This window comes from Oncorhynchus keta, chromosome 4 (assembly GCF_023373465.1).
Source record: "Oncorhynchus keta strain PuntledgeMale-10-30-2019 chromosome 4, Oket_V2, whole genome shotgun sequence".
Classification (NCBI taxonomy): Eukaryota; Metazoa; Chordata; class Actinopteri; order Salmoniformes; family Salmonidae; genus Oncorhynchus; species Oncorhynchus keta.
The window spans coordinates 81,673,205-81,698,154 of record NC_068424.1 but is presented as its reverse complement, the minus strand read 5'-3'; the positions used below and the strand labels follow the sequence as shown (position 1 = coordinate 81,698,154).

The 24,950-nt window shown below is 41.1% G+C and overlaps 1 protein-coding gene across 9 annotated transcripts in view; it reads left to right on the top strand.

The window, feature by feature from the left end:
- The first annotated feature begins 16,693 nt into the window (after positions 1-16,693).
- LOC118381837 (neuroblast differentiation-associated protein AHNAK-like) overlaps positions 16,694-24,950 on the top strand; it is a 45,557-nt gene continuing 37,300 nt past the window's right edge. For 8 of the 9 annotated variants that reach the window (XM_052517560.1, XM_052517556.1, XM_052517531.1 and 5 more), the window contains exon 1: positions 16,699-16,995. The gene's annotated coding sequence lies outside the window, so the exon portion shown is untranslated. Of the gene's footprint in view, positions 16,996-24,950 lie in introns of all 9 variants that reach the window. The other variant, XM_052517565.1, reaches the window with a different exon arrangement.

The following is a 24,950-nucleotide window of genomic DNA, read 5'->3' as shown; positions in this document are numbered from 1 at the left end:
ATACTAAGGTTACAGACAACAACACAACAACCTAAGGTTACAGACAACAACACAACATCCTAAGGTTACAGACAACAACACAACATCCTAAGGTTACAGACAACACAACATCCTAAGGTTACAGACAACAACACAACATCCTAAGGTTACAGACAACAACACAACATCCTAAGGTTACAGACAACAACACAACATCCTAAGGTTACAGACAACAACACAACATCCTAAGGTTACCCTGACAACAACAACAAACAACATCCTAAGGTTACAGACAACAACACAACATCCTAAGGTTACCCTGACAACAACACAACATCCTAAGGTTACAGATATCAACACAAACAACATCCTAAGGTTACAGACAACAACACAACATCCTAAGGTTACAGACAACAACACAACATACTAAGGTTACAGACAACAACACAACATACTAAGGTTACAGACAACAACACAACATACTAAGGTTACAGACAACAACACAACATACTAAGGTTACAGACAACAACACAACATCCTAAGGTTACAGACAACACAACATCCTAAGGTTACAGACAACAACACAACATCCTAAGGTTACAGACAACAACACAACATCCTAAGGTTACAGACAACAACACAACATCCTAAGGTTACAGACAACAACACAACATACTAAGGTTACAGACAACACAACATACTAAGGTTACAATGAGGAGCAGGCCTGACATATCACAAATACTATCCCATGATCTATCAACTGATCTCATGAAAAAAATGAAACAGACAAGAGGCTGGCTATTCTCTACTAAACACACTGCTTGTATTGTCCAATCGGGGGATTGGAATTCCAGTTGATTATCATCATTTGGGTTTTGGTGTTTTACTATTGGCATGTGGACCTTCTTGTTTAAACGGATGGAAAACATCTAGATGAAGACATTCAAGATGTTTATCTGTTTTATCGTATTTGGCTGCTCCAGGGATGTTTGTAAATGTGTTTGTAGATCTGTCCAATGGACACGCACGCATGCACACACGCACATACACATACAGTCTTGTACAGCTAACCTTGTGGGGACACACAATTCAGTCCCATTCAAAATGTATTTTACCCTAACCCCTAAACCTAACACTAACCCGTACTCTTACCCTTACCTTAACCTTAACCCCAAAACCTAACCTACCTTGACCCTAAACCTAGCTCCTAATCCCAAATTGTAACCCTAAACCCTCTAGAAATAGCATATAACCTTGTGGGGACTAACAAAATGTCCCCAGTTAGTCAAATTTCTATTCGTTTACTATTCTTGTGGGGACTTCTGTTTTTCTGGGACTTCTGTTTTTCTGGGACTTCCTGTCCAGAATAGTTAAACATGTCCCACACATTCATCCCTCTCTTCTAGTTCCAAAATACTTTCCCTCTTCTCTGCCATCAATGCTACGGTGGCTGTGTATGTATTGTAGTCATGCGGGGCTCTGCATGCTTCCCAAATGACACCTTATTCCCTATACGGTGCACTACGTTTGAACAGAGCCCAATAGGATCAAAGTAGTGCACTAAATAAGGAATAGGGTGCCATTTGGGACAATCTCTCTGACTCACGGTGACTGTAGCCCCAGCTATTTGCTCTGGTTCTCATAGGCAGACACACCTACACTACAGTACACTCGCCAGGAAACACACCCGTGCTTCCTACATATCCTACCATTCAACCACTGACACATTCCTTACGGTTTTTTTTTTGTTGGTGTTGCAAATAAAAAAAATAACAATGAGCTATTGGAGAAAATGAAAAGGAGACATATTATAGGAAGGAGTTTAGAAACGTAGAGTGTTTAGCTGTATTTTTTTAAATTTTTTTTTAATGAAATACAATTTGTGGCATTGTGAGTCACTGAGCATGACAAAGTGTTAGTCAGACACAGCAGACTGTGAGAAAAGCAACACATGCAACTGCTCTTCAAAATGGACCAACGCCCAAGTGGAAGTGAAGCAACCAGGTACTCAGGTACACAGGTGCAGTTGCAGCATAAATTTGGTAGTTTTCTAAAGTACAAACCATATATCGTATATATATCGTATATATCGCTACTGGAGTTTTCTTTGGTGACTTGATTATGATGATATGATTGTGTGATTTAACTAAATGTTCAACAAAGTTTAACACAATGTTAGTTGAAAGGAGAAAGTTTATAGTAATTTCATACAAAGCATGTTTCTAAATTTGCTTAACAAACTGTGTGAGCATGACATACACAACCCATACAGAACCCATACAGAAAAGTGCCTACTTTCAAACATCAAGTAACAGACACATCTCAAACATCTCAGAGGAGATTGCATGAATCAATTTCAATTTAAGGGCTTTGTTGTCATGGGAACCATATGTTTACATTTCCAAAGCAAGTGAAATAGATAATAAACAAAAGTGAAATAAACAATAAAAAAATAACAATAAACATTACACTCACAGAAGTTCCAAAAGAATAAAGACATTTCAAATGTCTTATTATGTATAAATACAGTGTTGTAATGATGTGCAAATAGTTAATTTACAAAAGGGAAAATAAATAAAAATAGGTTGTGTTTACAATGGTGTCTCACTCTCTCTCTCTTTCTCTCTCTCTCTCTCTCTTTCACTCACTCTCTCCAACTCTCTCTCTTTCTCTTTCACTCACTCTCTCCAACCTCTCTCTCTCTTTCTCTTTCACTCACTCTCTCTTTCTCTTTCACTCACTCTCTCCAACCTCTCTCTCTCTTTCTCTTTCACTCACTCTCTCCAACCTCTCTCTCTCTCTTTCTCTTTCACTCACTCTCTCCAACCTCTCTCTCTCCAACCTCTCTCTCTCTCTTTTCTCTTTCACTCACTCTCTCCAACCTCACTCTCTCCAACCTCTCTCTCTCTCTTTCTCTTTCACTCACTCTCTCCAACCTCTCTCTCTCCAACCTCTCTCTCTCTCTTTCTCTTTCACTCACTCTCTCCAACCTCTCTCTCTCCAACCTCTCTCTCTCTCTTTCTCTTTCACTCACTCTCTCCAACCTCTCTCTCTCTCTTTCTCTTTCACTCACTCTCTCCAACCTCTCTCTCTCCAACCTCTCTCTCTCTCTTTCTCTTTCACTCACTCTCTCCAACCTCACTCTCTTTCACTCACTCTCTCCAACCTCACTCTCTCCAACCTCACTCTCTCCAACCTCACTCTCTTTCACTCACTCTCTCCAACCTCACTCTCTCCAACCTCACTCTCTCCAACCTCAGTCTCTCCAACCTCAGTCTCTCCAACCTCAGTCTCTCTTCATTTGATTGTTTGCTGTTTCACCTCAGTCAATATGGGTGTGACATGGCCTGGGATATGACAGCATCGACAAGCACACGCACCTACACGTGCACGCCCGCATACACACACCTACGTGCAATGACCCATGCTCTGCACACACAAACACACCCACCTACCTGCAAGTATGCACAAACACACACACACACACACACACACACACACACACACACACACACACACACACACACACACACACACACACACACACACACACACACACACACACACACACACACACACACACACACACACACACACACACACACACACACACACACACACACACAGATGTCTTTCTTTGGTAGAATCTATGGACTTTTGCAGAACTTTTCTGGGAGCAGTTCATCAATCAATTGATCAATTGTCTCATTTATCAGTGATCTATCACACTGCTGATTGACTTTTAAGGAAAGACTGGAAAGACGTCCAGTTTAATTCAGTGAGACTTGTGGGTTCAAGGCACAAAAAAGGCCAATATCTGAATAGCATAATGAATAGCATAAACTCTCAGATGTTAATTCTGTTGGATTGTCATATTGTTCTAACTGTGCTATTTGCTTACAGTGGGAATAGAAGGTCACCACCCCCTTTCAAAATGTTCAGCTCTTTTTGCCTTTCGGCCTGAAAACACTTAAAAACACTTAAACGTGATTTATTTACACAGTAACCCAAAACACCCAAGTGAAAAAAAACACAAAAAAAAATGAAAATGAATTAAAAGTTAAACAGTAAAATACACTATTTGGATAAGTGACCCCCCCCCCACTTCCATCTGTGATCAATTGGCCATGATTTCCAAGATGGCGTAGCAGTCTGTTTTGTTTGTCTTGTCCCATCCCGTTTATATATTGTTTTTCTCGTATATATTTCGTATATATATTTTTATATTTTTAATCTCGATTTCCATCTATGGACTGAATATACTTTCCTCCAACCCGCCTCACCCAATGTGGTACGGATCTGCTATTTTTTTTGCCCTCACTACATATTCGTCGCCAAACCCACTGGCTCCAGGTCATCTATAAGTCTTTGCTCAGTAAAGGCCCCGCCTTATCACAGTTCAATAGTCACCATAATAACACCCACTCGTAGCACGCGCTCCAGCAGGTATATCTCACTTGTCATCCCCAAAAGCCAATTCCTCCTTTGGCCGCCTTTCTTTCCAGTTCTCTGCTGCCAATGACTGGAACTAATTGCAAAAATCACTGAAGCTGGAGTCTTATATCTCCCTCTTTAACTTTAAGCGTCAGCTGTCAGAGCAGCTTACCGATCGATCACTGTACCTGTACACAGCCAATCTGTAAATAGCACACCCAACTATCTCATCCCAATATTATTACTTACCCTCTTGCTCTTTTGCACCCCAGTATCTCTACTTGCACATCATCATCTGCACATCTATCACTCCAGTATTAATGCTACATTATAATTATGTTCACCTCTAGGGCCTATTTATTGCCTTACCTCCCCACTCTTCTACATTTGAACACACTGTACATAGATTTTTAATTTTTTTCTATTGTGTTATTGACTGTACATTTGTTTATGTGTAACTCTGTGTTGTTGTTTTTGTCACAGTGCTTTGCTTTATCTTGGCCAGGACGCAGTTGTAAATGAGAACTTGTTCTCAACTGGCTTACCTGGTTAAATAAAAAAATAAAACAATTGTAATGACTTTGATTAGTTCAGAATAAAACAGCTGTTCATAGCGGACTACACTGCTCAAGAAAAAAAACTCTCTTTAAAAAAAAAACGACATCAAGTTTCATTGGAGCTTTGCCAAAAAAAAGCATATTGTAGATTCTGAGGCCAAATGGCAAAAAGTGCGGTGGTCAGATGATATCACTTTTTTGGCCTGAATGCAAAATGGTATTTCTGGTGAAAACCCAATATATCTTTCCACCCAAAGAACACCACACCTACAGTAAAGAACACCACACCTACAGTATAGAACACCACACCTACAGTAAAGAACACCACACCTACAGTATAGAACACCACACCTACAGTAAAGAACACCACACCTACAGTATAGAACACCACACCTACAGTATAGAACACCACACCTACAGTAAAGAACACCACACCTACAGTATAGAACACCACACCTACAGTAAAGAACACCACACCTACAGTATAGAACACCACACCTACAGTAAAGAACACCACGCCTACAGTAAAGAACACCACACCTACAGTATAGAACACCACACCTACAGTATAGAACACCACACCTACAGTAAAGAACACCACACCTACAGTATAGAACACCACACCTACAGTAAAGAACACCACACCTACAGTATAGAACACCACACCTACAGTATAGAACACCACGCCTACAGTAAAGAACACCACGCCTACAGTATAGAACACTACACCTACAGTATAGAACACCACACCTACAGTAAAGAACACCACGCCTACAGTATAGAACATCACGCCTACAGTAAAGAACACCACGCCTACAGTAAAGAACACCACGCCTACAGTATAGAACACTACACCTACAGTATAGAACACCACACCTACAGTAAAGAACACTACGCCTACAGTAAAGAACACCACACCTACAGTATAGAACACCACACCTACAGTAAAGAACACCACGCCTACAGTAAAGAACACCACGCCTACAGTAAAGAACACCGCGCCTACAGTAAAGAACACTACGCCTACAGTATAGAACACCACGCCTACAGTAGATAACACCACACCTACAGTAAAGAACACTACGCCTACAGTATAGAACACTACGCCTACAGTAAAGAACACTACGCCTACAGTAAAGAACACCACGCCTACAGTAAAGAACACCACACCTACAGTAAAGAACACTACACCTACAGTAAAGAACACCACGCCTACAGTAAAGAACACTACACCTACAGTAAAGAACACCACACCTACAGTAAAGAACACCACACCTACAGTAAAGAACACCACATCTACAGTAAAGAACACTACGCCTACAGTAAAGAACACCACACCTACAGTAAAGAACACTACGCCTACAGTAAAGAACACTACGCCTACAGTAAAGAACACTACACCTACAGTAAAGAACACCACGCCTACAGTAAAGAATACTACGCCTACAGTACAGAACACTACGCCTACAGTAAAGAACACTACGCCTACAGTAAAGAACACTACGCCTACAGTAAAGAACACTACGCCTACAGTAAAGAACACTACGTCTACAGTAGAGAACACTACGCCTACAGTACAGAACACTACGCCTACAGTAAAGAACACTACGCCTACAGTAAAGAACACTACGCCTACAGTAAAGAACACTACGCCTACAGTAAAGAACACTACGCCTACAGTAAAGAACACCACGCCTACAGTATAGAACACTACACCTACAGTATAGAACACCACACCTACAGTAAAGAACACCACGCCTTATAGAACATCACGCCTACAGTAAAGAACACCACGCCTACAGTAAAGAACACCACGCCTACAGTATAGAACACTACACCTACAGTATAGAACACCACACCTGTAAAGAACACTACGCCTACAGTAAAGAACACCACACCTACAGTATAGAACACCACACCTACAGTAAAGAACACCACGCCTACAGTAAAGAACACCACGCCTACAGTAAAGAACACCGCGCCTACAGTAAAGAACACTACGCCTACAGTATAGAACACCACGCCTACAGTAGATAACACCACACCTACAGTAAAGAACACTACGCCTGCAGTATAGAACACTACGCCACAGTAAAGAACACTACGCCTACAGTAAAGAACACCACGCCTACAGTAAAGAACACCACACCTACAGTAAAGAACACTACACCTTACAGTAAAGAACACCACGCCTACAGTAAAGAACACTACACCTACAGTAAAGAACACCACACCTACAGTAAAGAACACCACACCTACAGTAAAGAACACCACATCTACAGTAAAGAACACTACGCCTACAGTAAAGAACACCACACCTACAGTAAAGAACACTTTACGCCTACAGTAAAGAACACTACGCCTACAGTAAAGAACACTACACCTACAGTAAAGAACACCACGCCTACAGTAAAGAATACTACGCCTGCAGTACAGAACACTACGCCTACAGTAAAGAACACTACGCCTACAGTAAAGAACACTACGCCTACAGTAAAGAACACTACGCCTACAGTAAAGAACACTACGTCTACAGTAGAGAACACTACGCCTACAGTACAGAACACTACGCCTACAGTAAAGAACACTACGCCTACAGTAAAGAACACTACGCCTACAGTAAAGAACACTACGCCTACAGTAAAGAACACTACGCCTACAGTAAAGAACACTACGTCTACAGTAGAGAACACTACGCCTACAGTACAGAACACTACGCCTACAGTAAAGAACACTACGCCTACAGTAAAGAACACTACGTCTACAGTAGAGAACACTACGCCTACAGTACAGAACACTACGCCTACAGTAAAGAACACTACGCCTACAGTAAAGAACACTACGCCTACAGTAAAGAACACTACGCCTACAGTAAAGAACACTACACCTACAGTAAAGAACACTACGCCTACAGTAAAGAACACTACGCCTACAGTAAAGAACACTACGCCTACAGTAAAGAACACTACGTCTACAGTAGAGAACACTACGCCTACAGTACAGAACACTACGCCTACAGTAAAGAACACTACGCCTACAGTAAAGAACACTACGCCTACAGTAAAGAACACTACGCCTACAGTAAAGAACACTACACCTACAGTAAAGAACACTACGCCTACAGTAAAGAACACTACGCCTACAGTAAAGAACACTACACCTACAGTAAAGAACACTACGCCTACAGTAAAGAACACTACGCCTACAGTAAAGAACACTACGCCTACAGTAAAGAACACTACGCCTACAGTAAAGAACACTACGTCTACAGTAGAGAACACTACGCCTACAGTACAGAACACTACGCCTACAGTAAAGAACACTACGCCTACAGTAAAGAACACTACGTCTACAGTAGAGAACACTACGCCTACAGTACAGAACACTACGCCTACAGTAAAGAACACTACGCCTACAGTAAAGAACACTACGCCTACAGTAAAGAACACTACGCCTACAGTAAAGAACACTACACCTACAGTAAAGAACACTACGCCTACAGTAAAGAACACTACACCTACAGTAAAGAACACCACACCTACAGTAAAGAACACTACGCCTACAGTACAGAACACTACGCCTACAGTAAAGAACACTACGCCTACAGTAAAGAACACTACGCCTACAGTAAAGAACACTACGTCTACAGTAGAGAACACCACGCCTACAGTACAGAACACCACGCCTACAGTACAGAACACCACGCCTACAGTACAGAACACTACGCCTACAGTAAAGAACAGTACGCCTACAGTAAAGAACACTACGTCTACAGTAGAGAACACCACGCCTACAGTAAAGAACACTACACCTACAGTAAAGAACACTATGCCTACAGTAAAGAACACTACGCCTACAGTAAAGAACACTACGCCTACAGTAAAGAACACTACACCTACAGTAAAGAACACTACACCTACAGTAAAGAACACTACGCCTACAGTAAAGAACACTACGCCTACAGTAAAGAACACTACGCCTACAGTAAAGAACACTACACCTACAGTAAAGAACACTACGCCTACAGTAAAGAACACTACGCCTACAGTAAAGAACACTACACCTACAGTAAAGAACACTACGCCTACAGTAAAGAACACTACGCCTACAGTAAAGAACACTACGCCTACAGTAAAGAACACTACGCCTACAGTAAAGAACACTACACCTACAGTAAAGAACACTACACCTACAGTAAAGAACACTACGCCTACAGTAAAGAACACTACGTCTACAGTAGAGAACACCACGCCTACAGTAAAGAACACTACGCCTACAGTACAGAACACTACGCCTACAGTAAAGAACACTACGCCTACAGTAAAGCACGGTGGTGGCAGCATCCTGTTGTGGGGGTGTTTCTCTTCAGCTGGGACTGGAGCGCTTGTCAGGATAGAAGGGTAAATGGACAGTGCAAAATACTGACAGATTCTTGAGGAGAACCTGCAGCCCTCTGCCAGGAGGTTGAAAATGGGAAGATGGTTCAGGTTTCAACATGACAATGACCCAAAGACACCGCCAAAGCAACCGTACGGTGGCTGAAGGACAAGAAGGTGAATGTCCTTGAGTGGCCTCGTCAGAGCCCTGACCTAAATCCCATCGAGGATCTGTGGAATGACTTGAAGAGTGCAGTCCATGAGCTGTCAACATGCAATTTGACTGAGCTTGAACAACTCTGCAATGAAGAACCTCTTTACTGTTAGAAAGCCGGATCAACTAAGAATACCTAAGAGTGAATTAAGCTATTTTGAAAACGCAATTAAGGGAATTAACTGGAATGACCTCTTGTCCTATACAGACGTGGAAGCTGATAGTCAGGTTTTTCTATCCACAATCCAGACTACAATAAATGGTTTCCTAAAGAAAATCAAATCCAAACCTGGCCAAAAGAGCCCTCTTCCTTGGCTAAATGGAGAAACCTGGAAATTGATGAAAGAACGAGATTATGTCCTAAAAATAGCCCTAAAATCCAAATTAGAGCATGACAGACGTAGGTTTACCATGTTGAGAAATAAGGTGATGAAAGAAATCAGACAGGCCAAGGCAAACTTTTTTATTAACATAATTGGTGAAGCGAAAAGGAACTTCTAAACTGATCTGGGAGAATCTAAAAAAGTTAACAGTGAAAGACCATAGTAACACTGGAAAAAGACTAGAAATCATGGTGAATAACAATCTAACACAGGATGCAGTCGAAATAGCAATAGCCTTCGATTCCTACTTTATTGACTCTGTCAGGGTACTGACACAGAACCCCTCCACTGGTTTCTTGGGCTCAGTGCTAGTAAATGATGCTCAACCTTTCTTCATCATAAGGGAGGTGTTCAAAGGTGAGCAAGGTGATTAGCTCAGTAAAGAACTCTAAAGCCAAATATGTATTTGGGCTGGACTCTACCTTTCTAAAAAACTACAGAGTCACTCATTGGCTCCATTACTAAGGTCACCAACACATCTATTGGTCTCAGGGTGTTTCCAAGGGTATGGAAGTTGGCCATAATAACGGCCATCTTTAAATCAGGCGACCCTGCTGACGTGAGTAACTACAGGCCCATTAGTATAATACCTGTGGTGTCAAAGGTTGTTGAAAAGTGTGTAGCAGAACAACTGATTGCCCACCTCAACAACAGCCCCTTCACATTACATTCCATGCAGTTTGGCTTCAGAGCGAAACACTCCACAGAAACGGCCAACTGCTTTCTTCTGGAAAATGTGAAGTCCAAGATGGACAAAGGGGGTGCTGTTGGAGCTGTGTTTCTGGACCTAAGGAAGGCGTTTGATACTGTTAACCATGAGATTCTCATCACAAAATTGTCCAAGTTCAACTTTTCCCCTGATGCCTTGAGATGGATGAAATCATACCTTAAAGGCAGAACTCAGTGTGTCAGAGTGAGCAATGAGCTGTCACCCACTCTTAGCTGTGATGTGGGTGTCACTCTTAGCTATGATGTGGGCGTGCCCCAAGGGTCAAAACTGGGGCCCCTCCTGTTCAGCCTGTACATTAATGATCTGCCTTCTGTCTGTACTGGGTCTGAAGTTCAAATGTATGCAGATGATACAGTGATATATGTGCATGCACTGAGCAAACAACAAGCTGCACAAGAACTCACTACTGTAATGGTTCAGGTTACAAAGTGCCCCCCGTGACTCATGTTTGCATCTCAATGTGAAAAAAACTGTTTGCATGTTCTTCACAAAGAGGGCAACAGATGCTACTGAGCCAGATGTCTTTGTGTCAGGGGAGAAGCTCCAGGTGGTATCTGATTTTAAGTACCTTGGCACCATACTTGATTCCAACCTCTTTTTTAAAAAGCATGTGAAAAAGGTAATTCAAATAACCAAATTCAACCTAGCTAATTTCTGATTGATACGAAATTGTTTGACTACAGAGGTAGTATTTCAACTGTACTTCAAATCTATGATACTCCCCCACTTAACATACTGCTTGACTAGTTGGGCCCAAGCTTGCTGTACAACATTAAGACCTATTCCATCTGTCTACAAACAGGCTCTCAAAGTGCTTGATAGGAAGCCCAATAGCCATCATCACTGTTACATCCTCAGAAAGCATGAGCTCCTGAGTTGGGAAAATCTTGTGCAATACACCGACGCGTGTCTTGTATTCAAGATCCTAAATGGCCTGGCTCCTCCCCCTCCATTCAGTATTTTTGTTAAACAGAAAACCCAAACATATGGCAGCAGATCCTCAAGGTCTGCCATGAGAGGTGACTGTATAGTTCCCCTAAGGAAAAGCACCTTTAGTAAATCTGCATTCTCTGTGAGAGCTTCCCATGTCTGGAATACACTGCCATCAGACACACATAACTGCACCACATATCACACTTTCACAAAATGCATGAAGACATGGCTAAAGGTCAATCAGATTTGTGAACATGGTCCCTAGCTGTGTGTTGCCGCTTTCCGTGTCTGTTGTCTGTAACTTGTGAGGTGTGGAAACACTGTTTCTCTGTCTGTATGCTACGTCTTGCTTGTCCTATGTTGCTCTGTCTGTATGCTACGTCTTGCTTGTCCTATGTTGCTCTGTCTGTATGCTACGTCTTGCTTGTCCTATGTTGCTCTGTCTGTATGCTACGTCTTGCTTGTCCTATGTTGCTCTGTCTGTATGCTACGTCTTGCTTGTCCTATGTTGCTCTGTCTGTATGCTACGTCTTGCTTGTCCTATGTTGCTCTGTCTGTATGCCACGTCTTGCTTGTCCTATGTTGCTCTGTCTGTATGCTACGTCTTGCTTGTCCTATGTTGCTACTGTCTATATTGTAATTCGGCTGAAAATTAACTGGCTGGCTAAAACCGGCACTTTTACTGAAACGTTGATTAATGTGCACAGTCCCTGTAAAAATAAACTCAAGAATGGGCAAATATTGCATAGTCTAGGAGTGCAGAGTTAGTAGGGACGTATTCAAAGAGACTCATGGCTGTAATTGAAGCAGAAGGGGGATCCACCAAGTGTTAACGCAGGGGGGTGTTCACTTCTCCAAATAGGGTATTTTACTGTTTTACTTTTACCCCTTTTTCTCCCCAATTGTTAGTAGCTACTATCATGTCTCATCGCTAAACCTCCCCTTTGGGCTCAGGAGAGACAAAGGTTGAAAGTCATGCGCCCTCTCCGATACACAACCCAACCAAGCCGCACTGCTTCTTAACACAGCGCGCATCCAACCCGGAAGCACCAATGTGTCGGAGGAAACTGTGCACCTGCACCTGGCGAGCACTGCACCCAGCCCGCCACAGGAGTCACTGGTGCACAATGAGACAAGGACATCCCTACCAGCCAAACCCTGCCTAACCTGGACAACACCAGGTCAATTGTGCATCGTCCCACAGACCTCCCGGTCATGGCCAGTTACGACAGAGCTCGAACCCAGAGTCTCTGGTGGCACAGCTGGCGCTGAAGTACAGCACCCTTAACCACTGCGCCACCCGGGAGTCCTTACTGTTTTACTTTTAATTATTATTATTTATTTTTTCTCTTCTCACTTGGATATTGTGGGTTACTGTGTGTAAATAAAGCTGGAATAAGTCCAATTTCATGTGTTTTAATTTCAGGTTGTGTAAGGTAACATAAGACGAACATTTTGAAAGGGGACTTTCTATACTCACTGGACATATTCTGCCTCACATGAAAAACAAAATATAACCTTTTTGATAGAACAACCTTCTCACCGTGTCTACTTCTCCTGTGTATTCAGGTCAGGACAATAACTGCTGAAAGAGTAGCCTACCTGGAACCAAGTTAGACAACGCCCTGCATGTCTATGTCCCAAATGCCACCCTATTGCCTATGTATTTTGGGCCTCTGGTCAAAAGTTGTGCACTATATAGGGAATAGGGTGCTATTTGAGAAGTTTTCCCCTATTTAAGTTAATTGCTGTTAACAACGATGATATGTATAATGCTTTGTCTTGCTGCCGTGAGACGAGCACTGAAAATGAGCAAGCCGTGCAGCTACCACAACCAGAGTGAAATTATACCGTGTAGCATTTGCTCTGGTATGAATAACAGTATTGGGTGACACAGCTGGAATGCAGATTCAGGTTTGAGTGCCTTGCCCAAGGACAGATTTTTCACCTACTGTATGTCAGCTGAGGTACTCAAACCAGCGACCTACCGGTTACTTGCCCCAACACGCTAACCGCTAGGCCAACCGCAACCCTATGGGTCTAAGTGGTACCTTACTATTCCTTTTATAGGGCACTGCTCTTGACCAGGACTGGCGCAATATATGGGTCACAATCTGGGTCACTTATGACACATGATAAATAACAAAGACATCTTGACATCCAACTTTCTAAAACATTCAAGATATCAATACAAAACTTGAAACAACTCCGTTGTTGTATCATCAGGGTTGGATAGACTACGTTCTAAGTGTAATCCGTTACAGTTATTAGTTACCTGGCCATTGATTGGTCCTGCAATAGATGGCATTCAATTGGTACGATTGACGTTTGTCTTCTTCCTGATTGGTGCAGTGGTCAAAGGCTACAGTTCATCAATGCTTGAGGCATCATTACAGACCCTGGTTCGAATCCTGGCTGTGTGACATCCGGAAGTGATTGTGAGTCCCATAGGGCGGTGCACAGTTATCTGGGTTTTGGCTGGTGTTTTGGCTGGGTTCTTACCTGGTTAAATTATAATGCCTCTTAAGGGTAACGGGATGTAATCAGTTTGTGAAATCCAAAAGTTTTGTTATTGATTACAATTTTGGACAGGTAACTAGTAACTGTTTACATGTAGAAAGTCACCTACCCAGCCCTGATCATAACAAAGGGTTGTTTCCAGTTTTGAATGGATTTCTTGAATCTGAGAGCGCAAAGTTGGACAATCATTCAAAGCAATGCAACTGTCCCTGCTGACTTTCAACCAAAGCTCCCAACACAAAATGAGAACGTTTCAACTGTATGTGTTGTTAATAAATAGGTTAGGACTATATTGTTTGACTTTATTGGGGAGGCAGGTAGCCTAGTGGTTAGAGTGTTGGACTAGTAACCGGAAAGTTGCAAGATGAGGTCCCCGGGAGCTGACAAGGTAAAAATCTGTCATTCTACCCCTGAACAAGGCAGTTAAACCACTGTTTCTAGGCCATCATTGAAAATAAGAATGTATACTTAACTGACTTGCCTAGTTAAATAACGTTGTTTTTAAAAAAAATGCAATGTTCCTATTGCTTCAAACAAAAACTACTTAAAAAGTTTATACAGAAACAAGAGAGATTGTTTCTCCGAAAGAAAAAGAGACAAGAGTTATGATAAAAAGTCATATTTGAATGATAAAAAGTTATATTTATATATATATATGCCATTTGGCAGACACTTTTATCCAAAGCGACTTACAATCATGTGTGCATACATTCTACGTATGGGTGGTCCCGGGAATCGAACCCACTACCCTGGCGTTACAAGCGCCATGCTCTACCAACTGAGCTACAGAAGGACCACTATTTGAGACACATGAGTTTATCTGCTCTCTAGAACTCTGTTACAAATGTATTATGTTGGAGAACTGGACCATGAAGGACTGCCCCTTTAACCACATATTCTGGTTGTAGAAAAGTTTTCTATTTCATGTCATTGGAGCAGTGTATGACTGTTGCATTTGGGCAACCTGGTCTCATAGACTAGACGTAACATAATACACCAACATCCGGCGACACAAATTAGTATGATATGTTACATTTTGTATGGTTACATAAGACAGAAGGTTACTTATGGGTGGGCGTAAAACGTGAATGTCTAACAACTGAAATGTTGCGTAATCAAATCTCATCAAAACAACTTCAGCGTTTTCGCTAACTAGCAACTTTCCAACAACCTACTAGTTTTTAGATACTGTTCTACTTCTTAGCGTGTTAGCTAACCCTTCCCCCAAACTTAACCTTTTAATCTAACTCATAACCCCAACCGTAACCCTAACTTTAACCCTAACCTTAACCCTAACTTTAACCCTAACCTTAACCCTGACTTTAACCCTAACCTTAACCATAACTTTAACCCTAATATTAACCCCTAACCCTCAACCCCTAACCCCAACCTAGCTAACATTAGCAACAAAGCATTTGAATTTGTAACATATCATAGGTATTCAAAATTTGTAACATATTGTACGAATTGCAATTCGTAACATATCATACAAATTGTATTACATAACATGTCATACAAAATGGATTATGGACAGCCACAAATGAAATACATACCAAAGTAACATTACATACTATACTGGACAAAAATATAAATAAAACATGTAAAGTGTTGGTCCTATGTTTCATGAGCTGAAATAAAATATCCCAGAAATGTTCCATATGAACAAAAAGCTTATTTTTCTAAAATGTTGATCAACAAATTTGTTTCCATCCATGTTAGTGAGCCTTTCTCCTTTGCCAAGATAATCCATCCACCTGACAGGTGTGGCCTATCAAGAAGCTGATTAAACAGCATGATCATTACACAGGTGCACCTTGTGCTGGGACAATAAAAGGCCACTCTAAAATGTGCTGTTTTGTCACACACCACAATGCAACAGATATCAAACGTTTTGAGGGAGTGTGCAGTTGGCATGCTGACTGCAGGACTGTCCACCAGAGCTGTTGCCAGATAATTTATTGTTCATTTCTCTACCATAAGCCACCTCCAACATAGTTTTAGAGAATTTGGCAGTACGTACAACTGGCCTCAAAACCATAGACCAAGTGTAACCACGCCAGCCCAGGACCTCCACATCCAGCTTCTTCACCTGCAGGATCGTCTGAGACCAGCCACCAGGACAGCTGAGGAAACTGAGGAATATTTATGTCTGTAATAAAGCCCTTTTTGTGGGGAAAAACTCATTCTGATTGGCTCGGCCTTGCTCCCCAGTAGGTGAGCCTGGCTCCCAAGTGGGTGGGTCTATGTTATCCCAGGCCCACCCATGGCTACACCCCTGCCCAGTTCTGAAATCCATGGAATAGGGCCTAATTAATGAATGTAAATGTACTTATTTCCTTATATTAACTGTAACTCAGTAAAGTATTTGAAATTGTTGCATGTTGCGTTTTTTGTTCAGCATAATTAGTCTCCCGGATTTTATTTACTATATTATGTCTACCCCTGATTCCAGGTTGCATTGGATGGGCAGAGCCAGAAAAGGAGACTACGGCCACTCCCTTCGACACCTCCCTCCCTATATCCCTCCTTCCCGCCCTCTATCCACGACCAGTAGCCCCTACCCGTTCGCATGTCCAACCATTCTGCAATCGCCCGGAGTAACAGCCACGCAGACTAGAAAAAAGGTAAAACGCACTTTCTAAGGGGAGAGAGTGAGAAGGGAGGGGAGAGAGAAAAACGCCCTGGACACGGAGGGAGACTCGGGTTGATAAAGCAAGAAAAGTTTTTTTTTTTATGAGAGAAATAAGGTTTGATTGGGAAGAAGAATACGTGCTTTTATCGACTGCTGGGACCGCAGGAGGAGAAGAGAACACTGCCGAAGATGCTCAAGCTGCTGTGTTAAAGTTGTTGCAACTCAAACTGCTCATAGGTAAAACAACAATTTCTGTCATCACAATTCTTATTTGAGTTATTTTAAAAGTGTATTATGGTGATGGTATCCTATCTGGTAAACTCACAAAGTTGTAAGGCATTTGTTAAATGACGTGGCAATCGTGTTTTTTTTAGGTTAGTTTTACATTACGGTTTTTGAAAATAAGAATAACGGTCTTTCACCCACTAAGTGAGAGGAAGGGTGGTGGTCCGCGGTGCTACTTTGTTTTCTCGTTCAAAGTTCTGTAATGTACAACACGAGATGAAGTGGGTGTGTGTCACCACCCACATTAACGGAGACTTGGGTCGCGCTTCTTATTTCACTCTCTTTTACTGCGCACAAAATAAAGGCTGACTGGGGTATATGGAGCGACGCCAGTCACATACAGGAGGGTTTATGTTCCTTTGTGCTTAATGCTTATCTATCCAATTTTAAAGTACCCCCCACCCATGAGGATGTGTAGCCTCGTCCAGTTGTTACTTCATATCAGCAACGTGGATATTGATCATTCTAATATCGCCCTGCACGCAAAGAAAACTCCCAAGCATATTTTTTTTGATGTAAAACCTGTCAAGCTAAGTAATGTTATTTTTTTCCCTCCCCTATTTGATTGTAATCTACCAAGTCGAGTGTTTGTGTTTGTGTGAGTATGAGTAAGAATAATTGTTTGTTAAGAAATCAGCTATCAGTAAAGGCAGTTCACAAAAAAAAGCCTTTTAAGATAGGCTTCAGGCTTTGGGTGTGGGTTCTACTTTGTTACTATTACCCTCTTACTCCCTCCCACCATCCCTCCCTCACTCCCTCACTCCCTGTTTCAGGGAGGCGCACCCATGGGAGAGAGAAAATAATGACACACACTCTGCAATCATGTACAGCAAACATAGAACACCATCTTCTAACCCATCTTCACCAGAAAACAACGCTTTTCAGAGTATAATATAGTAACGGTTTTAATATAGTATATAAGTATACAGTGTGTGTGATAAATCAAACTGTACTTTCCAATTTAGCTAAAAAAAACAAAAAACTGTTTTCATCTGTTTTAAGTGTGTTTTAACGTGTGCACACATAAATGGAGTTTTAGCGACTTTCTCCTCACTTGCAGTTTTAACTCGATTCGTTAAATCCTGAGATTCTAGCCAGGGTGGAGAGGGAGAGGGAGAGAGAGAGGGAGAGAGAGAGAGAGAGAGAGAGAGAGGGGGGTAGAGAGAGAGGGTGAGAGAGAGAGAGAGAGAGAGAGAGAGAGAGAGAGAGAGAGAGAGAGAGAGAGAGAGAGAGAGAGAGGGGGGGGGTAGAGAGAGAGGGTGAGAGAGAGAGAGAGAGAGAGAGAGAGAGAGGGGGGTAGAGAGAGAGAGAGAGAGAGAGAGAGAGAGAGAGAGAGAGAGAGAGAGAGAGAGGGGGGGGTATGGTAATGGAATGTAGTGGTTTGGAAATACTTACTAATTGAAACCAGGCTTGAGGAAATGAGGGGAAAAAATAATCAAGACTCTTGCATCTCAGAGTGAAAGAGGTGTTTTATTCGAGCTCAGAACATTAAGTAACAAAGATACAGAATGTATTTGAATACCAGAAACAGCTACGTTGTTATAACTTCAGGCGTGTATTAACCTTGAAGATTTACAATAAAACCAAACAGACACCTTTTGTGTGTTTCTCCATCCCAATAGACATAGATAGAGTTATAGACGGAGAGACTTAGATCCCTCGGACATTATGCTTTGTGTAGTTGGGTGGAAAATTCAAATGTTTTAATCGCTCCCTTCCCCATTTCTGCCACACCCTGGCCCGACGTCCCTCTGTAGAGCAGCAGGGAAAGGAAAGTCTCTATCCCAGAGAACACTAGCCACAGGCTGACACCAGAGCCAGCGAGCTCACAGTAAATGTCTTAAAACTGTAAAAGTGTAATGGTTCTCCCAGTTGTTCCTGTCGAAGTGATGGATAATGACAGCGGCTATGAGCAAAAGGGTTGTATGGTCAGTCAAGTCGTGCTTAAAGGTCCAATACAGACTCTTAGAAATGTACATCTCAATATCAAATAATTTCTGGGTAAATATTAATTAAGTACCTTACAGTGATTGTTTCAAATTAAAATGATCAAAAATAAACAAAAATAGCTTCTTAGCAGAGAGCAATTTCTCAAGCAAGAATTTAGCTTGGACTGTCTGGGAGTGGTCTGAGTGGGGAGGGGAAAACTTAAAACTAGTTGTTATTGGCTGAGAGGTTTGTAACTCTCATTCTTATCGGTCTATTAACTCATTCACCCCCCGGTGATGTCACCAGACAGACAGGGAAAACTCCATCCCACCAAAACAGGCTAAAATTTCAGGCTATATTTTCAAACATTTCTTACACATCTCTTATACTAAAAAGGGCATTATTATTATCATAAAGTTATTATCATAACTTTCACAATTTCACAGTATTATTCCAACCTCAGTGTGACACTATATAAAACACAGGAAATCACATTTTTTGACTGTACTGGACCTTTAAATGTTCACTTTTTTTTTTATTGTGATGGTATGTAAAAGTATAGCCTATGTCTGCATGTTCAGCGTTTTGAACAGTTCATTTGACATGGTAGTACTTGTTCAAAACAGAGAATATAGTAAGTGTCAAATTTGAACTGGAACAAAGTCAGCGATAAGTTACTACACAGCCAACTTCAGATTCAGAACCGTTCTTGACAGACCCCTGACAAACCCAGACCTGTTTTTGTTATTTATTAACTTAAATCTGTCAATTCAGTGGACATGGAATTCATTGAACACTCATCTTTGTACTCCACCAAACCTGCCGCCATACCGTTCCCCCTGCTAACTGTTGATAGCAGAGGAGAGGAGTGGCATTCTCACTGTGCCAGTGTCAAACGGAAAGAGCCCAGACTCTCGCACACTTCCTTTTGTCATTTCCTCCTCACGGTCCCATTCAGGGGCGTTTAGGACCTTCCCCGTTAGAGAGAGGGAGAGCGTACGGGAGAGAGTACGGGAGAGAGAGGGAGAGCGTACGGGAGAGAGAGGGAGAAAGGGAGAGAGAGAGAGATAGAGGGAGAAATAGAGGGAGAGGGTACGGGAGATAGAGACAGAGAGAGGGACAGAGAGAGGGAGAGAGAGAGGGAGAGCGTACGGGAGAGAGAGACAGAGAGAGAGACAGAGAGAGGGACAGAGAGAGGGAGAGCGTACGGGAGAGAGAGACAGAGAGAGAGACAGAGAGAGGGACAGAGAGAGGGAGAGAGAGAGGGAGAGCGTACGGGAGAGAGAGACAGAGAGAGGGACAGAGAGAGGGAGAGAGAGAGCGTACGGGAGAGAGAGAGACAGAGAGAGAGACAGAGAGAGGGACAGAGAGAGGGAGAGAGAGAGGGAGAGCGTATGGGAGAGAGAGACAGAGAGAGGGACAGAGAGAGGGAGAGAGAGAGGGAGAGCGTACGGGAGAGAGAGACAGAGAGAGAGACAGAGAGAGGGACAGAGAGAGGGAGAGAGAGAGGGAGAGCGTACGGGAGAGAGAGACAGAGAGAGAGACAGAGAGAGGGAGAGAGAGAGAGAGAGAGATTATGGGAGGAGGACTGATTCCCATCAAACAAAGTTTTTATTTTAACACTTCGATTAATCTCTTTGTCTGATTGGTCCCTGGGTGTTCTGATTATGGATAATTGAGACATTTAACTAATTTTGATCCCACCCTATTTTATTTTATTTATCACCTAGATTTCATAACTGGTGCACTAAAGCAGCAACAGTTGTCCATCCGTCAGAAGTAGGACAGTAGTACGTTATTGATCCCAACTTGTGAAATTGTTGGCTAGAGCTCCACTAGTGTGGTGGGTTCTCCTCCCCCTCTGTGTAACTGTAAGCAAATCTCAACAAATATCTCTTGACTCATGGATTTATTTTGCCATAATGAAATGTAGCAATTTTCATGATAATAATTATTGCAAAATACCTCTTTCAGACAGAGCGATTGTACACAGATTTTTTCAGAGAGAGCCACTCCCTACACCCTCTTATTGCTTAATTATAACATGCTAAATGTTTATGCTGAATGGGGTTCCTGATATATGGCCAATATACCACGGCTAAGGGGTGTGTCCAGGCACTCTGTCTTTGCTTGTGCCTAAGAACAGCCCTCAGCTGTTATATTGAGGGGGTGTGGTATATTGGCCATACACCACACCCCCTCGTGGCTTATTGCTTAATTATAACATGCTAAATGTTTATGCTAAATGTTTATGATTAGTGATAGATGAGAAAATGAATTGATGAGCTATACCACCTCCACTTATTAGCCCAGTCAGAGAATTAACCAACTGTACAGATGGACATTCAGTGAAACAAAACCACATTGATTGATTAGAACAAGTCACAGTCTTTTGGTCGGGAGACGGGCCGAGGCTTCTAAGTGGCTGCGAGTGAAGAGTCAACTAATCCACTTGTTAAAGCCACACAACATTGCTGGCAAAATGTTCTGATCAGCGATAATGAACGAGCCAATTTTGTCTCTTGTGTAATAAATTATATACATTAGTTTATAATGAATTATGTGTACATTTTTGTTAACTCTTAGTTATGTTCCAACATTCCCTCTATCTTGTGCCAATATCAGTTATTTTTAAGTCTTGTTTTCAATAGTTAATATTTTTTCAAAGAGATTGTCAGTAGGATAGGCTCTCTGCAAGGTTTTATATAGCTTATCTATCATATGAACATCCTTTTTCAGATTCAAATATGTTTCCTGAAGATCGACATGTCTTGATATGAAATGTATTTGAAGAAGATATCTACATTGGTCCAAAATTGCTTTTTAATTCTGTCATGGAAATAATTTCCTATTACCAAGTCATTTATGATTTCTATGACTTTACATTTTTATTTTTATTTTACCAGGTAAGTTGACTGAGAACACATTTTCATTTACAGCAACGACCTGGGGAATAGTTACAGGGGAGAGGAGGTGGGAGGAGTGTGAATGAGCCACTTGGAAGGCTTTAGTTTACCATGTGGAATAGTTTATGGATGATCAGTTGATGTTCAGATGTGTCTGTTACTTGAACACTGTGAAGAATTTATTTGGGCTGCAATCTGAGGTGCAGGTAACGCTAATAAACTTACCCCCTTACCCTGCAGCAGAGGTAACTCTGGGTCTTCTTTTACTGTGGAGGGCCTCATGAGTGCCAGTTCCATCATAGCGCTTGATGGTTTTTGCGACTGCACTTGAATAAACTTGAAAAGTTCTTGACATTTTCCGTATTGACTGACCTTCATATCTTAAAGTAATGATGGACTGTTATTTCTCTTTGCTTATTTGAGCTGTTCTTGCCATAATATGGACTTGGTCTTTTATCAAATAGGGCTATATTCTCTATACCACCCCTACCATGTCAGAACACAACTGATTGCCTCAAATGCATTAAGAAGGAAAGAAATTCCACAAATGAACTTTTCATAAGGCACACCTGTTAATTGAAATGCATTCCTTGTGACTACCGCATGAAGCTGGTTGAGAGAATGCCAAGAGTGTGCAAAGCTGTCATCAAGACAAAGGGTGGCTACATTGAAGAATCTGAAATATAAAATATATTTTGATTTGTGTAACACTTTTTTAGGGGTTGATTCCATATGTGTTATTTCATAGTTTTGATGTCTTCACTATTATTCTACAACGTAGAAAATAGTAAATATAAAGAAAAATCCTTGAATGAGTAGGTGTGTCCACATATTTTCACTGGTACTGTATGTTACTTTAAATTACATACCCAAATCTAACTGCCTGTAGCTCAGGCCCTGAAGCAAGGATAAGCATATTCTTGGTACCATTTGAAAGGAAAAACGTTGACTGGTACTGGAAATGTTGTAAGTAAAAGCCCTGGGTGGGAAGTTGATACAAATCCAAATCAAGAAGGTTAAATGCACTATTGTAAAGTGGCTGTTCCACTGGATGTCATAAGGTGTATGCACCAATTTGTAAGTCGCTCTGGATAAGAGCGTCTGCTAAATGACTTAAATGTAAATGTAAATGTTAAAATCACCCCCTGACTTAAGAAGATAAAAGCTTTCCTCTTTATTCTGTAAGTTTTATTTGACAACATATTATATTATATATTTGACAACAAGTCTGTTATGACCGAGTATAGTTATTTAAAGAATGTCTTCGGTAGGGTAATTGGTATTACCGAGAATAAATCTAAAAACTTTGGGAGCCATGACGACGCCATTCTGAAGATTCTACCTGTAAGATATATGGGAGGTTTGTTCCATTTAGTCAGATCTGCTTTCATATTGTTGAATAATGGGATAAAGTTACCTTTATATATTTGTTGTTTGTTGTCACTTATTAACCGTCTAAGTATTTAATATTTTTTCTGGTCCACTTAAAGGATTGCTGTAGATCATGAGTTATTCCTAATTATTTTCTGATAATAGTTTTTAACAAGGGAGGCATTGAGTTTTTATTATTGGTCTGGTATATCAGGATATCATCTGCAAATATGTTTAGTTTATATTCATGTTTACCAATACTGATGCCTGTTACGTTTGGGTCTTGTTTAATTCCTTCTGCAAGCGGTTTAATTGCAAGTGCAAACAAGAGGAGGGAGAGGGGACATCCCTGGCATGTGCCCCTTTCTAAAGCAATTGAATCAGATAATGCTTTATTTGTGTATATCTTTGATTTAGGACATTTGATATATATCATATTTATTAAATATTATTTCAGCTGGAAAGTTGGTTTGAAAGGTGTGTAATTGTCACTCAGTACAAATGGTGCCTTAATTTAGTATGTGTTTAACGGACACCTATCCTAGGTGATAGTGGTTTCACTATCACAAGGATAACAACTAAGAAACATAGAAAAACTTGACAGTATTCACGCTGTAACCTTACACAACCTTGCATATGTGCAACCGTGCACCCCCCCCACCTTCCAACTCCCTTTATACAGCTCTGACTAGAGTTGACATGTGGTGAACAGATATAGGATCTTAATTTGATCACCCTTAATTTGATCACCCTGTTGATCACCCTACAAACTTGTAGTGTATTCAAGGTTTAACAATTATTATAAAGTTTGTAATTTCCACAAAGTCAGACTTGATTTGCCCTAACTAAACAAAATAATTGATCAACCCCTACAAAAATGTAAATTTAATTATAATCCACACAATCATTCACATTTCCCGTTGCTGCAGGATTATTTTCCTGCTGTGCGAAACTGGTCAAATTAAGATCCTACATCTGTACGTGCATGTTGTTTGGAATGGAATGCCTAAATATCATTGTGGCAGTGCGAGGAATGTTAATTTAGACTTAATATTTTGCTTTGTTAAGGTTGTTATCTTGCTGGCAACAGATTCTGGCTCACATATGTTTTTTTAAACTGTAATTTGTTTACCTCCTTCTCAGCACTTGTTTCCAATCACAGTTGTTCTTGTACTCTGAAATAAAACCGCTAGCCTATAGAACGTGCAGAAATTTGCAAAAGTCAAAAGGCGTGTTAAACACTGTATCAATATGTCATGTCACTGGAAGACGTTATAATGATTGATGTCAACGATAACTATAGAATGTAATAGAATTTCAGGTATTAAATGGAGATTTGCAAAGCTCCATCACTTTAAGATTAAATTGGAGGTGTGCTATAAGCCTGTAAATACCATTAGTCACTGGTGACATTCACACAAGCAATAAACAGTGTTCCTGACACTTTTGGTCAGACAACAACAGCCTACAATATAAATAACAATACTTATTTTTTCTTTTGAAACAATACTTGTATACCATCCTTAGTTGTTGGTAAACTAAATGTAAATCATTTCTATAAAAGGATATATTCCACTTGCAAATCAGTGTAATAAATAATTTCAAGTTCAGTTATTGAACAATGTTATGTTTTTTGATTTTGAGGTTTTACGTACCATGTACTGAAGAATAATCACATTTTCCTCTGCCAAATTAAAAACG